The sequence below is a fragment of the Squalius cephalus genome (assembly GCF_949319135.1).
Source record: "Squalius cephalus genome assembly, chromosome: 5".
NCBI lineage: Eukaryota > Metazoa > Chordata > Actinopteri > Cypriniformes > Leuciscidae > Squalius > Squalius cephalus.
Window position 1 is genome coordinate 43848444 of NC_137126.1, and position 15238 is coordinate 43863681.

The window sequence follows — 15238 nt, forward strand, 5'->3', positions numbered from 1 at the left end:
CTGTTGCCATTGGGTTATAAATACAGCTACTGGTTTTGATGGGCTTAGCAGAGATGCAGTGTTGTATCAGGGCATTTTAGAGATAACAGATCTGACTACACCTGGACAGGTGGGATTTTGTGACACCCCAATGCCGCCTTTACGACAACCTGTTTGATAAATCTATCTAGCCTCTCCATGCCGCCCAGCAGATCATTTTGAAGGGTTTAGCAGGCGGTTTGGGATTGAATGAAGTGTTCATTGCTGTCTGAAGTCTCTTTATATTCCAGCTGTGTTCCGGATAGGATAAAGACACTCTCTTAATGAGGGATCAAGGTTGATGCATTAGGAATCTCTGCTGCTTAAAGAAAAAAAAAAAAAGAGGAGGAGCTGATTACCAGTCACGCTAGAGAGCAAGGCTGACAATCGCAGTCTATATTTGATATCTCCTCATTACAGCGTTATAGGATTATGAAATAGCGTGGCAATATCGAGCTGTGGTCTATAGATAGACGATCAAATGCAGGATCCACAGGTACAGTTCCCAAATTAACTACAGTTGAGCTGTTCCGTCTGTCTATAAGCTATTGATTGCAGATGGAAAATGAAGGTTACGAAGGGTGTTTTGCACTGCGCTGAAAAGAAGTTCTGACATTCATGACGCTTGTGTTTTTGTCCTGTAGTTCATGAAGGGATAGTTCACCCCAAAACAAAAAAAAAATCGGTCAACATTTACTCTCCCTGATGTCGTTGCAAACCTGGATGACTTTCTTTTATACCAAAAGGAGAAATTTTGAAGAATGTTTCTACTTACTTTTTAGTCTGTTTGTCATACAAAGCTATACTATGGCTTAAATAGGCTTTACATATTGCGCACAAGCCAAATTTACTTATACAATATTTTAAGCTTCTTTTGTCTTTTTTTGAAGCTTGAATGCCTCATGTAATTGAATAAAAATCTTTCTCCAAATTTCTCCTTTTTTGTTACAAGGATAACACTTTGAAAAGTATATCTACTGTTTTACCATGAAAATCCTAAAAAAGTAATTTTTTGTTAAATGTTTTGCTTGAAAAGTATGCGTTTATCTTTCTTTTACAAAAGTTTTTTTTTAAATATATTGTTTATGTAAGAAGCCTATTGCTCACCAAGGCTGCATTTATTGTATTAAAAATTCAGTAAACGTATTGTGAAATATTTTGATATAAAACAATTGTTTTCTATTTAAACATATTTTTATCTTTCTAATTTATTCCTGTGATGTCAAAGCTGAATTGTCAGCATCATTACTCCAGTCTTCAGTGTCACATGCTCCTTTAGAAATCATTCTAATATGATGATTTGCTGCTCATTAAACATTTCTTATTATTATCAATTTTGAAAACAGTTGTGCTGCTTAATATCTTTGTGGAAACCATGATACATTTTTTTTAGAAAGTTAACATTATAAATGTCTTTTACTGTCAATTTTGGTCAATTGAATGCATCCTTGCCGAATAGAATTATTGATTTATTTTCGAAAAACATTTCTCTGACCTCACTTTTGAACGGAAGTGGATATGCCACTTGGTTTGGTATTTTGTTATCTAATGCAATGACATTCATACATTTTATGTGTGCTTAAGTGACCAAAGTGGACTTTGAATGCCAATTTCCCTAACAAACACCTTTGAACATCCATGTCCTGATATTAGCAAAATCAATGACTCTCTAGAGCCTTCAGCACATTTCCAGGTTTTCACACGTACACCTTAAAGAACAGCAACTGCACGTTCCAATGCTTCAAGCAATTCCACACAGTTTTATTCGGCTCTGTTAATACACAGTGACGCCCACTCATTTAGATCTGATTCATGTTTCGCTGATTAATCACATTATGTTTTAAAGAAAGAGAACGTAAGATCACAGAGATAATATTTGAGTAACATTATCACACACACACTTTTTCACATTTTATTTCTTAAGGAACCAGAGATGCTCCTGTGAAAAGAGCCCGGGACATATTTGATGTCGAAATCATAGCTGGCTAACTTCGCCACCCATCGCTGCTCACAACAATCCAATTTCGGTTTAGTCATAATATGGGTCAGCGGATTATTATCAGTGCAGACAGTGAATTTGTTACCTCTTAGCCAATGGCTAAACTTGTCACACACTGCCCATTTTAAGGCCAGAAACTCTAATCTATGAGCAAGATAGTTCCTCTGAGACAGAGACAGCGATTTACTAGCGAATGCGATTGGCCTAGCAATAGTGTCGCCTTCTTATACTTGAGAAATAACAGTCCCAATGCCATCCAATGAAGCATCAGTGGAAAACACAAAACTGATCAAAGTTTGGATGTGCCAGAACCATACTATTAAGCAGGGGCTTCAACATCTCAAAGCCGCTGACATGGTCATCAGTCCAGTGCTCACGACTCTTATAGCTTATGGCGCTGTGAAGATCTCTTCAACCTCCAGCCACCCTTAGACTTTCTCGTCTGCCCTGTAAGCATTCAAAGAGAGGTCTAGCAATGGATGAGTATTTGGGTATGAAATGTTGGTAATAATTTACCATGCCAAGAAATTACCTTATATGTTTTTGACTAGGAGTCACACCATCCTGTTCCATCAGATCAGTGCAAGTCATTCTTGCAATACTCTCAACTTTACAAGGGTCAGTAGAGACACCCATCTCATCAACTATGTGCCCGAGAAACTTTACTGACTTTCTGAGAAAATAACATTTCTTTGGTGGCAGCTTCAAGCTGTGCCCACGCAATCTGCTAAAGACCATTTCCAGTCGCTCCAAAGCAATCTACTCATCAGGGGCGAAAACGAGAAGATCGTCAAGATAACAGAGAAGACTTAAGAAGTTCTGATCACCAAAAATTGCTGTCATCATTCTATTACATAAACCCTGTGGAAGGCGGTTATATTCGTATAGCCCCATCAGGGTTGTGAAAGCCGCAAAGTGCATATTGTAAAACCCCGATGTGAGATCCATGGTGCTGAACAAACAATTACCACCTAGTGCAGCCAAGCAATCAGCCTGGTGGGGAAGTGGATATGTATCTTTGGACGTTCTTCTATTCAGCCACCACAAATCAGTGCAGATACGTAGGTCCCCGTTCTTTTTCCAAACCAGCACCAGTGGAGAGGCAAATTCGCTGGTAGACTTACAAATTATCTCTCTCTCCTCCATCTCATTAAGTACTTTGCGAAGAACCTGATACTGACTCAGGGGCACTCTCCAGTATGGCAAGCGAAAAGGTCTGGCATCAGTGAGGTGAATTCTGTGCATGAATCCCTCAGCCTTACCACAATCAAGGTGATGGAGGGAGAAAATATCCTCATACCGCAAAATGAGGTCCAGAAGTTGTTTCCAACAACCTTCAGAAACCTCACATGAGTCGATGTCCAGCCCACCCAGACCAACACATAGCAGCTGCTCATTTAACTCATTCTCCCCTCTACCCTGGCTTGATGTGGAGTCAGCCACCTGAGAACAGCTCAACAGAGAAACATATTTGCCAGTAGGTACAACATCTTCCATATCTTCAAGTGCCACACATCAGCGATCTTTGCATTACGTCTCAACAAAATTTGCTGATGAGACATGTTAATGAGCTTCAGTGGTACCCACCCGTCACCCTACAAAGGCGTGACAAGTCTAGCCACTAACACGTGTCTGGGAGCTGATCTGGAAGTAGTAGGTTCAGTTATCACAGCACTACCTGTGGAAATGGCACAAGACTTATCCAACTTTCCCCACAACAGGTATTCACGGCCGGGTTCCAGACACACTGCTGAAGTACATCTGACTGTACCAATCTTGTCTGGGATTTCCCCACCCTTCCAACGTTCCACCCCTGCCAACATGGAAAGAAACTGTTCAGATTCTAAATCGGCATTCAGACATGGATAAGACAATGTTATCCAGTATGCAGCACAACGTTTAGACTGATGGATCACATGTTTGATTACGCTTGTTCTGATTAAAAGTTCATCCAGTTGGCTTTGAACAACCAGGGTAGGCACAATGATCTTACAGCCGTACACTTCCATTTCAACATCACAAGCAGATTTAGGCTTGGCTCGACTACCGCCACAGCCTATTAGAACTACATCAAAATTGAATTCATTCTCTTTTTGAGCCTCAGCCATTTCACTCATTGTGCAAGCCATTGACCCGCTATCGAGCATGCCACCAAGAGTTAACTTGTTCCCCACGATGACTGGTGTGTAAAAAAAACTATCGCTTCTGCATATTGTGTTGGTGTTCTGCACAATGACATTTTCAGTCGAATCACAAAAGTCTTTGACCAAAGTAAATGCAAATTCAACGTCAACATCAGCCATATGGGAGTTATCGCTTAGACCTGTACACCCCCCCACCATATACGGGTCCATTAGTTTCCCCCAGTCTGACTGCGCTGAGCAGACACTCTGTGTGGACATGCATTGTGTGAGTGCCCTGAGGAAAAACAAGAGAAACACAGTCTTGAGTTTTGAGTTTTGGTGGAATGTGTTCGCGCTTTACAGACATCACATTCTCACTCTATCACCTTGTCTAAAATCAGCACTGTGCAAGGGATGAACATTGCTATTTTGCGCCACCTTCTCTAGCACTTGTTCCAGCATACTCATCATGCGGCTGAAGATCTCCCCATCTGGCTTTGGCACACTTTGTGCCATGGAAGTGTGCCGGGTCAGTACAATGAGCTTAATGTCTGCAGATAGGGAAACATTGGAACAGCTTGTCTGTTCATTCAATAGATAATGTTCAATGATTGGTCATCGCACTGAACGACAGCAGCAAAGTTACGGAGATGAAGACTACTCTGTCTCAATGGTGCTCTTTTTCTCTCTCTGGTAATCATCCAGCCGCCACTGAATGTCTCTTGCATTCCAATCATCAACTGGCTTGCATTTAAAGCGGCATGATAACTCAGGGTCAGGGCAGTGTTTCACAAACATACATGCCACTTCCATGCTAATAATATCTATAACTCTACCCTGTCTGAGCAACCCTTCCTCAGCTAAATCAGCTGCTTTGTTAAGTCTGATCCAGTAATCCACTGGATTTTCTTTTGGCTCTGGACATGTTGAATAAAAATCAGCCAGAAGCAAACAAGAAGAAGCGTCGCTGAAGTACTTGAGCAGTATGGAATAGATTATGTCAGGGTTATGCACTACATCCGGAGAAACACCACTCCTCAACCCAATTTTAACAATGTCCCTTGCCTTGCCCATTAATCTCGACAGTATCTCGTCAGCTTGGTCGGAGACTGGACACTTCTGTTTGTTTAGCTGAGATTTTGTCAATTCAATCCAAACACAGACAGAGTATTTATCAGAGCTGTCACCTTTAAATGTCACTGGTTCTCTGTCTGTTTTAACATGAACTGTGACTTGAGGCATATTTTGACTGACGTTATCGGAGCCTGTTTCTCTGCTAACTTGTGAGTTACAATTTGCATTTACAACTCCTGTTTCAGCGAGTCTCGCCATGATCGAATCACCTATTTGGGTTCCAAGTCTACGCATCATATCTGTCAATTGTTGCAATGCATGGTCAGGATTATCAGCTCTTGGAGTGGAAACAAAAGGCCCATCCCCCAAAGATTGTCTCGTTGTCGGATTTGTTGTAGTATGTCCACGTCCTGTACCCCTTTCACTATCACACATAAACTGGAGATTGCCAACCCCTCCACAAAATGACTCATTGCGAGTCATGACACCATTTTTCATCCCAGAAAGTAAAACACCCCTCCCTCTAGGGACAAATAGGCTAATAGCGTCATAATCTGAAGGAAATTTCTCAGCCATTAATTCAACGTGGATGGTAGGGGGAAAGAAATAAAAGTTTTTATTTTTTTAATTGCAAGTACACAAAACGAAAAATAAACTTGCACAAACGGATGTAATTCGATTACAAAAATATAAAATGGCGAATTGAGTCCATAGTTCACCAAAGGTTCCACTTGTTTCGCAAAGTACCACAGTACAAGAGATGTTCCACAGTACACAAAGTTTTCACAGGTGAAAGGGCAAATGACATACTAATTACTTATGTCACCACAAGGGGTCACCAAACAATTATTAAATAGATTATTTACTTATTATTACTTAATTTAATTATTACAAAACAGTAATTTTGGTGAAAGACATAACATTTATAGTAACACTTCTTTTTAACACTGTTACATTGAGACAGCTCCTCTCTTCGTGAAGTTATCATTAAATGGAAATTCATTGCTTTTTGATGAGGAGAATTATTTTCAAATTGTCTTCAGAATCAGATCGTTCACCTGCTGTTAGTCAAACTCAGTCATTTGAGGGTATTTGGAGACTGCAAGATGATGAAATTTCAAATAGATGATGAAATTTCAAAAGAATGTGCTGAAATCTTTAAAGGAACAATCAGCTTTTGAAGTACTGAAGTTTCTGTGTATGAGATAGATCTGTGTGGTTTTAATAAGCCATACTTTATTTACATACACTACTGTTCAAAAGTTTGGGGTCTTTTTTTTCCAGCATACTTTCAGTCAGCAAGGATGCATTAAATTGAACAAAAGTGACAGTAAAGACATGTATTAGCTATGTTACAAAAGATTTCTATTTAAAATAAATCGTTTCTTGAACTTTCTATTCAGTAAAAAATCATGGGGAAAAAAAGCTGCACAGTTTCCTCAAAGGTATTAAATAGCGCAGCTGTTTTCAACATTGATAATAATAATAAAAGTTTCTTGAGCAGCAGATCAGCATATTAGACTGACTTCTGAAGGATCATGTGACATTGAAGACTGGAGTAATGATGCTGAAAATTCAGCTTTGATCACAGGAATAAATTACATTTTAAAATGTATTAAAATGGAATCAACATACAGAACCACTGCCAGAGAAAACAAGCATTGTTGTGACAACTAGCCCCGGTCTATGTATCTCTAAAGGATGTTTTGTTGCAGATTTGGCTTTCGGTTATCTAGACTTGGATGCTAGAAAAATACTCAGGTTTTTGTGTATGAGAGAAACAATGGTACGTCAAAGGTTCTCCTTTTACATTTCTCCCTAAACACACACTGCCATGACCCCTTTACAAATTAACAAAGCACTTCTGCTGTCTCTGGCTCTCTCTTCTATCTCTATTAGTTCTGTTAGATGGACGTGTTTGCAGTCTTGCCATTCCCCCCCCCCAGAAATCAAGAATGATAAAAAAAAAACACCCCTAAGTTTCAAGGCTTCCTAGAAACTGCAAGATAAGGTAGATAAGGACTATTAAAGTGTTATAAAGATTATCTTATATGAAATATAAGATGCAGGATTCAATAGAGAATGTTCTGACCTAAAGGTCAAACATTCACATTCACTGACTGAGGTCTGAAGACAGAAATAAAGCAGGCTTTGTAAATATTGTTCTCAATTTATTGATCTTGCTTGTAACATATGCTGTGGATTGAATCATGAATTTTCAAATTAACCTGTACAACATTTTCTTCAGGATCAATAAATGGTACCAATTTAACATTATTTGCGTATGGATTCAGATAATAATAGTGGTGATATTGTGGTAACCAAAGGGTTCACAGTACCACTGTGAATATATGTAGTGGAAACGTTAGAAACAGTTCTGTTCTCATACAATAATGTTATCAGATTTAATTGCTTTCAAATGAGGCTTTGCTCTTTTCAGTCAACTGAGAAGTTTTTGCCTCCATTTTGATGAACATGTGATTGCATCATTTCTTAAAGGGGTATATGTAAGAATTTTCATGTATTAATCATTTTTATATTGCAATTGTGCGAACAGCTTGTAACGAAAGTAAAAAACAACAACAATGAAACCTTCCCCGACATCTTAGGTTGACTATTTAGACTAATTTGAAGCACTATGGGCATTTGTGCAGGCCCTCAAGAGCCTCTCTTCAGTCCTATGTGTAAATGCCTATGAAATAAATGCTTATGTTCAGGATAATGCCAGAAAAGTAATTCTGTACTGTAATGTCAATCTGTCATGTAAAGAAAAAGGGATTAATTCAAACTATAGCCTCACATAGACAGATCTATATAGTCTAGTCTCAGATATAATAATAATAACTTAATTATAATAATAATGATAACTTTTATCATAACTGTTTAATTTTAATTACCTCATCTGTCGACATGATGGTCGGCAAACAGCTGGTGCAAACATATCCATATTGCTATGATCAGATGCTTTCTTAACCGCTGTTTTTTAGCCGCTGTCAATTTTATTTTGAATTTACTTTGTCATTGAGAGGATGCGGTGCAATGTTCGTTAACAGTATATTTCTGCAAAGGTATTTCAAACATCTTTTTACTTCTAGGCAAAAAATGAAAAGAACTTTGTCGTGAGAATATCCGGCCTTTTCATCCTGCTGGATCTGTCTGCTGCCTTTGACACAGTTAACCACCAGATCCTCCTGTCAGTCCTAAAGATGAAGGGCATCTCCTGAACCGCACTCCAATGGTTCAAGTCTTACTTCAGGTAGGTCCTTTAGGGTGTCGTGGAGAGGTGAGGTGTCTAAGACCCAACATCGAGTTACTGGGGTGCCTCAGGGCTCAGTGCTTGGACCACTTCTCTTCTCCATCTACATGACATCATCACTAGGATCTGTGATTCAGAAACATGGTTTTTCCTATCACTGCTACGCTGATGACACACAACTCTACCTCTCATTCCAGCCTGACGATCCGACGGTAGCTGATCGTATCTCAGCCTGCCTGACAGACATTTCTGGTTGGATGAAGGACCACCACCTTCAACTAAACCTTGTGAAGACAGAGTTGCTTGTGGTCCCAGCCAACCCAACACTTCATCACAACTTCACCATTCAGCTAGGCTCGTCATCCATAACTCCCATCAAGGTCAGCCAGGAACCTTGGAGTTGTGATTGATGATCAATTGAACTTCACAGACCACAGTGCTAGAACTGCCCGGTCCTGCAGATTTGCCTTGTACAACATTAGGAGGATCATGCCCTTCCTATCAGAGCATGCTACACAACTCCTTGTCCAAGCACTTGTTCTATTCAGACTGGATTATTGTAATGCTCTTCTAGCAGGTCTTCCAGCTTGCACTGTCAAACCTCTACAACTGATCCAAAATGCTACAGCTAGAGTGGTCTTTAACAAGCCGAAGAAGGCACACGTCATTCCTCTCCTCACAAAACTGCACTGGTTGCCAGTTGCCGCTCGCATCAAAGGGATGCAAATTCAAGTCACTGACTTATGCCTACAGAACAACCACTGGCTCTGCTCCCTTTTACTTAAACTCATTACTTCAGACTCATGTGCCATCCAGGAACTTGCGCTCTGCAAGCGAACGACGTCTTGTGGTGTCATCTCAAAGAGGCACAAAAATCTCTTTCTCTGACCTTTACCATGACAGTTTCCTGCTGGTGGAATGATCTGCCTTACTCAACCAGAGCTGCTGAGTCCATAGCCACTTTCAAGAAACGGCTGAAGATGCTTCTTTTTCGACAGCACTTAATCCAGTAATACTAACACTTTCTCTTCTATTCTATTCTATTCTTTTCTATTCTATTCTATTCTATTCTATTCTATTCTATTCTATTCTATTCTATTCTATTATTTAAAAAAAAAAAAAAAATTAACATGTACTGCGTTAGATTAAACTGAGAAGGGTCATAGCACTTGCATATTGTTGTCCTACTGTTAGTTTCACTGCTTCTACTGTTCTCATTTGTAAGTCGCTTTGGATAAAAGCGTCTGCTAAATGAATAAATGTAAATGTAAATGAATCACATTCAGTCTCTTGTACGTTAGGTGTGCACGTGTTTCTTTTAATTTCTTTAGGCGTGGGCAATGTCGATATGGCTTTGAGATATGAAATTTAATTCTTCAGCCCAGCTGTTGTTAAATTTACATGTATATTTTGGTTTTTTTCGCCAGAGCACCACCAGATCTTCTCCTCCAATTTCTTCTTTTTTTTTAAGATTTATTTTTGATGATTTTTGCCTTTATTGTGATATGATGTTATAGAGTGGACAGGAAGCGAGGTGGGAGAGAGAGGGGTACGGGATCGGGAAAGGTCCAATTAGTCAAATTTGGGCATTTAAGTAGATTTTATAAACGTGCCTAAGGAAAAAACAAAAAAACATGCTGCTGTGAATCTTGAGACAAAACAATGGCTCTGACATGTTTTAAGATATGTCAGTGCAAGTTGCTTTCAGCACAAACATGCATTTTAGTCTGAGACTAGGTTAAGCCCTGTCTGTGAAACCAGGGGACAGTCCCTTTAGAAGAAAAATGGCAGAAAAGTATCTTTAACCACTTCATCTGCACATACTGAAAATGATCCTGTTCATAATACATTAGAGATGTCTTTGATGGGATGTGCTGTAAAGCTGAATTAGAAACGGTAACAGTAGCAAATGGTCAGTGTTCATTTTTGCTTGAAATGTCAGTTCTAGCAAGAGGTTTAGCGTCAGAGGTTTAGAGTGTTGTGTAACACAGATGAGGTTGTTGAGTTGAGATTTTTCATTGCCAATTTGTTCAAGAGAAATGACACCATTACAAATTACATTTACAAACGTACAGTCACTCCATATTTGAGAATTAGAGTACCAGTGAATGTCTTCGTGGGTGTAACGACAAACTCTCTAAGTCTCTAGATCCTTTTACCTTTAATAGGTCATGCAGTGGGTGTTAAACAGCGAAGACATTAGTGAACTAGCAAGATGACAATTTTCCCCTCAAACATGCATTGTTCCATTAGTAGATGGTTGTGTGTGGTAATAAACCTAAACATTTGGAGTAATTTATAGTAGCAATTATATCTTTATGGTTCTGCTGGGAGAATGAAATCAGAGACCCTGTTGCCTAAGAATGGGCCTTTGCTTTCAGAATATAAAATGTTTTGGTACACTACCGTTCAAAAGATTGATGTCTGTAAGATTTATTTTTCTTTTCACCAAGACTGCATCATTACTTCAATCGTCAGTGTCATATGATCCTTCAGAAATCATTCTAATATTCTGATTTGCTGCTCAAGAAACATTTCTTATAATTATGCCGGAAACAGTATTTTTGTGGAAAGCTTAAACTTTTTTTAGAAAGCCAACAACAGCCTCAACAGCATCTGTCTATGGTGAAATGATGTAGCTCACTAGGTTTAAATCTCTAAAACTGAGGGGAATTGTGATATAAAATGACGTGTGACTCCTAAATCAAATGAAAAGTTGCTTGTGGTCCCAGCCAACCCAACACTACGCCACAACTTCTCCATCAAGGTCAGCCAGGAACCTTGGAGTTGTGATTGATGATCAATTGGACTTTACAGACCACATTGCTAGAACTGCCCGGTCCTGCAGATTTGCCTTGTACAACATTAGGAGGATCAGGGCCTTCCTATCAGAGCATGCTACACAACTCCTTGTCTAAGCACTTGACTATTGTAATGCTCTCCTTCCAGATCTTCCAGCTTGCACTGTCAAACCTCTACAACTGATCCAAAATGCTGCAGCTAGAGTGGTCTTTAACAAGCCGAAGAAGGCACACGTCATTCCTCTCCTCACAAAACTGCACTGGTTGCCAGTTGCCGCTCGCATCAAATTCAAGTCACTGACGTTTGCCTACAGAACAACCACTGGCTCTGCTCCCTTTTACCTAAACTCATTACTTCAGAGTTACATGCCATCCAGACACTTGCGCTCTGCAAGTGAACGGCGTCTTGTGGTGCCATCTCAAAGAGACACAAAATCTCTTTCTCGCACCTTTTCCTGGTCTGTTCGCTGCTGGTGGAATGAATGGTGCCAACTCAACCAGAGCTGCTGAGTCCGTGGCCATTTTCAAGAAACGGCTGAAGACGCATCTTTTTCGGCAACACCTGATCCATTAATACTAACACTTTATCTTCTATTCTATATCTATTATCTTTATATATTTATATATATATATATATATATTTTAAAAGTACACGTACTGCAATAGATTAAACTGGAAAGGGTCATAGCACTTTATTGTTGTCCTATTGTTAGTTTCACTGCTTCTATTGTTCTCATTTGTAAGTCGCTTTGGATAAAAGTATCTGCTAAGCTAATAAATGTAAATGTAAACCACAATACTGAATTTCTCTTGTCAGTAACAGTAAAAAAATGAAGGGTTACGCTCACGGAAGCAATCAATTGGCATTAACACAGCGATCAGTGCCGATGCAAACAAAGACATTGCCACCAATTTAAAAGAAAGATCAAATTATGACAAATTTGTATTTAATTGCTATTCAAACAGCTCATTTGTTAATAAACCTGGCTAATGCATGTCATTATTTGAATGCAACCTGATGCAGTGAAGTAAATAAGTGCTGGTGTTATTAATGTAGCCACACAGACACTATCTTCACTCAATCAGATAACAGTGTTCCCAGCGTTCTTGCAGTATGTTTGCAGTATCTTGCATGCATGTAGTTACTCTCGTCCTGATTTACAGCAGTTTTATAAATGAGCAGAACCTCCTACCTGGTCCAAAGCTGTTTGTTTTTGTGGGTATATTGCAAGAACAATATCTACAGGACACATCTTTTGGGTCTCTGTTACTGTAGTTTAAGCCTCAGGCAACCTCAGTGAGTTGGTGGACGTACAGTATATCAACCATTCTGACCCATTATGACTGATCTGATGAAATTGGTGATGAAATGTAGTCCATAACCAGTGACTGCTATACTTAGACAAACTGGGCAAACTGATAAAGAAACGTATTTGGCAAATAGATTAAGAAGATAAATCGGTCAATTCTTAAAAAAAAAAAAAAAAAATCTATTTAATATTTGCATTTGCATAACATTTGACAAACATTCCAAAATGTAATAAAACAATCAGCTTTAAACATGTCGATTTATGTGTCTATTTCAAAGGTGATTATTGATCTACATGTTTAGTTTTAAGTTAATTAACTGATATTTTAACTATTTTATTTTTTACTTTTGGCACTTTTAGTCTGCTATAAACCAACCCTCTTGTTTTCATTCATATATTCACTGATCTACAAAGCCTGACAGGTAAATGGGCTGGACTCATCAAGCTTGCTTTATTTTCTTTATTGAGATTTCTGAAAGCATGATGATGCTTCTACATGTTTTGATAAACACACAAAAAAAGATTTTACCAAATACTTAAATCCAGCAGGATGGTGGAATTGTGATCGCTGCCTTCACATTTCATTCAGTCTCAGCACACATCAAACCATTACAGCATCATTGCCATCATTAGACATTACAGCATCCATCTAGAACGTCCGTACTGTAGAAATGATTAACGGGGCATTTATGTGGTCAGCTGGACTTCTGAGCAGTAATTAATTTACTGCGATTGATCGCTGCTCGGTTTGGCTCACTACCAAGGGCACTACGGAGAACACGACTTCCCTTCAGTGTGCCAAGGCTCTTGAATGTGTGTGTGGCTTTCAGCCAGAGGCAATAGCTTTTGTCATCCAGGAGATGCCTGTCAAACAATATTTTACCGCATGATCCATTCCTAGGGTAGTAAATAAACTTTAGAAGACAACAATGAGACGTACAAAAGCAGTTTGTAACACCCAACATGACACTAATCCACAGAACATTTTGAAGTTTTCAACAAGTTCCTCTGGGTTAAACATGCCATTATCACAGTTGAACTAAGTTATAGCCTACTTATTATATATATATATATATATATAGACAGTTAATAGATTATTTTATTGTTGTTTGTGTTGCTGATACATATAGTAAGCAATAGTTAACCCACAACTAAAAAGTCATTATTTTTCCTCATGCCAATTCTAAAAATGTTGTGGAAAGCAAAAATCATCACTCAAAGCTAATGGCTTCAGCAGACTAAAAGGATTATAATTTTTTGGTGGTTTTTTTGGGGATTTTTTTTTTTACAGCGTGACAGCTTGCAGTCATGTTTCTGTCTGCGCAAAAAACAAACAAAAAAAGACAAAAATGTTTTTCGTTATTCCAAAGTGAATGAATGAATGAAAATCTGATACTTTGCAGCAGTGGCATTTTAGTATTATCTATATACTCAATGTCTATATTTAGTCCCTTGATTTTCATTTTTACAATATCATGCATGTTACTGATGGCAATTGAATTGTTCATTATATCAAATAGGTAGTGGGAATGGGTTGTTACTGTGTTGACATCCATCTGGAATGGAGTGATAGCATTATAAGATTCAAAACAGGTGCACCAATTATTTTCCAGATTAGCAGACCCAAACACATTAACACCTTCATCAGATTCCTGTTGAGACAGGAGCCTGTAACCGTCCATCATTTAGTAACCTTGCTTCTATCTGCTCGACTGTCTTCCTCTTATCTGCCGGATAAGAGCAGGGAAAGATAAGGCTCGGACTACAAGGACAACTTAACCCTGCTCCCACATCTGAGACTGAGCAACTCTGAGTCTCTGGCCGACTGACAGGCAGCGCATTCATCCATCACAGAGATCAACAGTGCAGATAAACACAAGAGGGCATTGAAATCAGTCCGATTTAAAGGAAGGCTGGACAAGTCTCTTAGCAGCACTTATTTGCTGTGTTTTCAGATTAATTCACTATATACTTCAAAAGCACATCTGACACTTAGGGCCCTATTTTAACGATCTAAGCGTATGGTCTAAAGCGCACGGCGCAAGTGCACTATGTCTGAATCCGCTTTTGCTAGTTTAACGACGGGAAAAATGGTCGGCGCACCCGGCGCATAGTCTAAAGGGGTTGTCCCTATTCTCTTAATGAGTGTGTTTTGGGCATAACGTGCAATAAACCAATCAGAGTCTCATCTCCCATTCCCTTTAAAAGCCAGTTGCGCTCGTGCCATGGTGGATTCGCTATTGCACATTTAAATAGTTTATCAATCATTTGCTTACACTTTCTAAGTGATATTATAAATTGATAATTAATAAAGTATGAAAATACAACTATTAAACATATCATAGATATGCTTATGAAATCAAGAATATAGCATTTATAGCTGTATTTATAAACTGCTTATTAATGTCTATTAATGCTTTATAAATGATGAATTAACTGTTTACTAATGCATAGATAATGATTAATAGCGTGCAGTTATTATAAAGTATTAACGTTTTTTTTTTTTTTTCTGTGATGTATAAAAACCATTATGCTTATAAAATGTCCTCAGTTGTACTGATACATCTTCTGATGCACCAGGGCACATCATCAGTGATGTATCCTGAGGTCATCGGTACTGGTAATGTTACTACAGTAATGGTACTGTAAATTCATTT

At 38.7% G+C, this 15238-nt stretch overlaps 1 protein-coding gene across 1 annotated transcript in view; it reads left to right on the forward strand.

Moving 5' to 3' along the window:
- Positions 1-9750, forward strand: part of LOC307159210 (uncharacterized protein) — a 40050-nt gene extending 30300 nt beyond the window's left edge. Inside the window, exons 7-8 of the transcript XR_013821340.1 lie at positions 8310-8470; positions 8668-9750. The gene's annotated coding sequence lies outside the window, so the exon portion shown is untranslated. The remainder of the gene's footprint in view (positions 1-8309; positions 8471-8667) is intronic.
- Positions 9751-15238: the final 5488 nt, after the last annotated feature.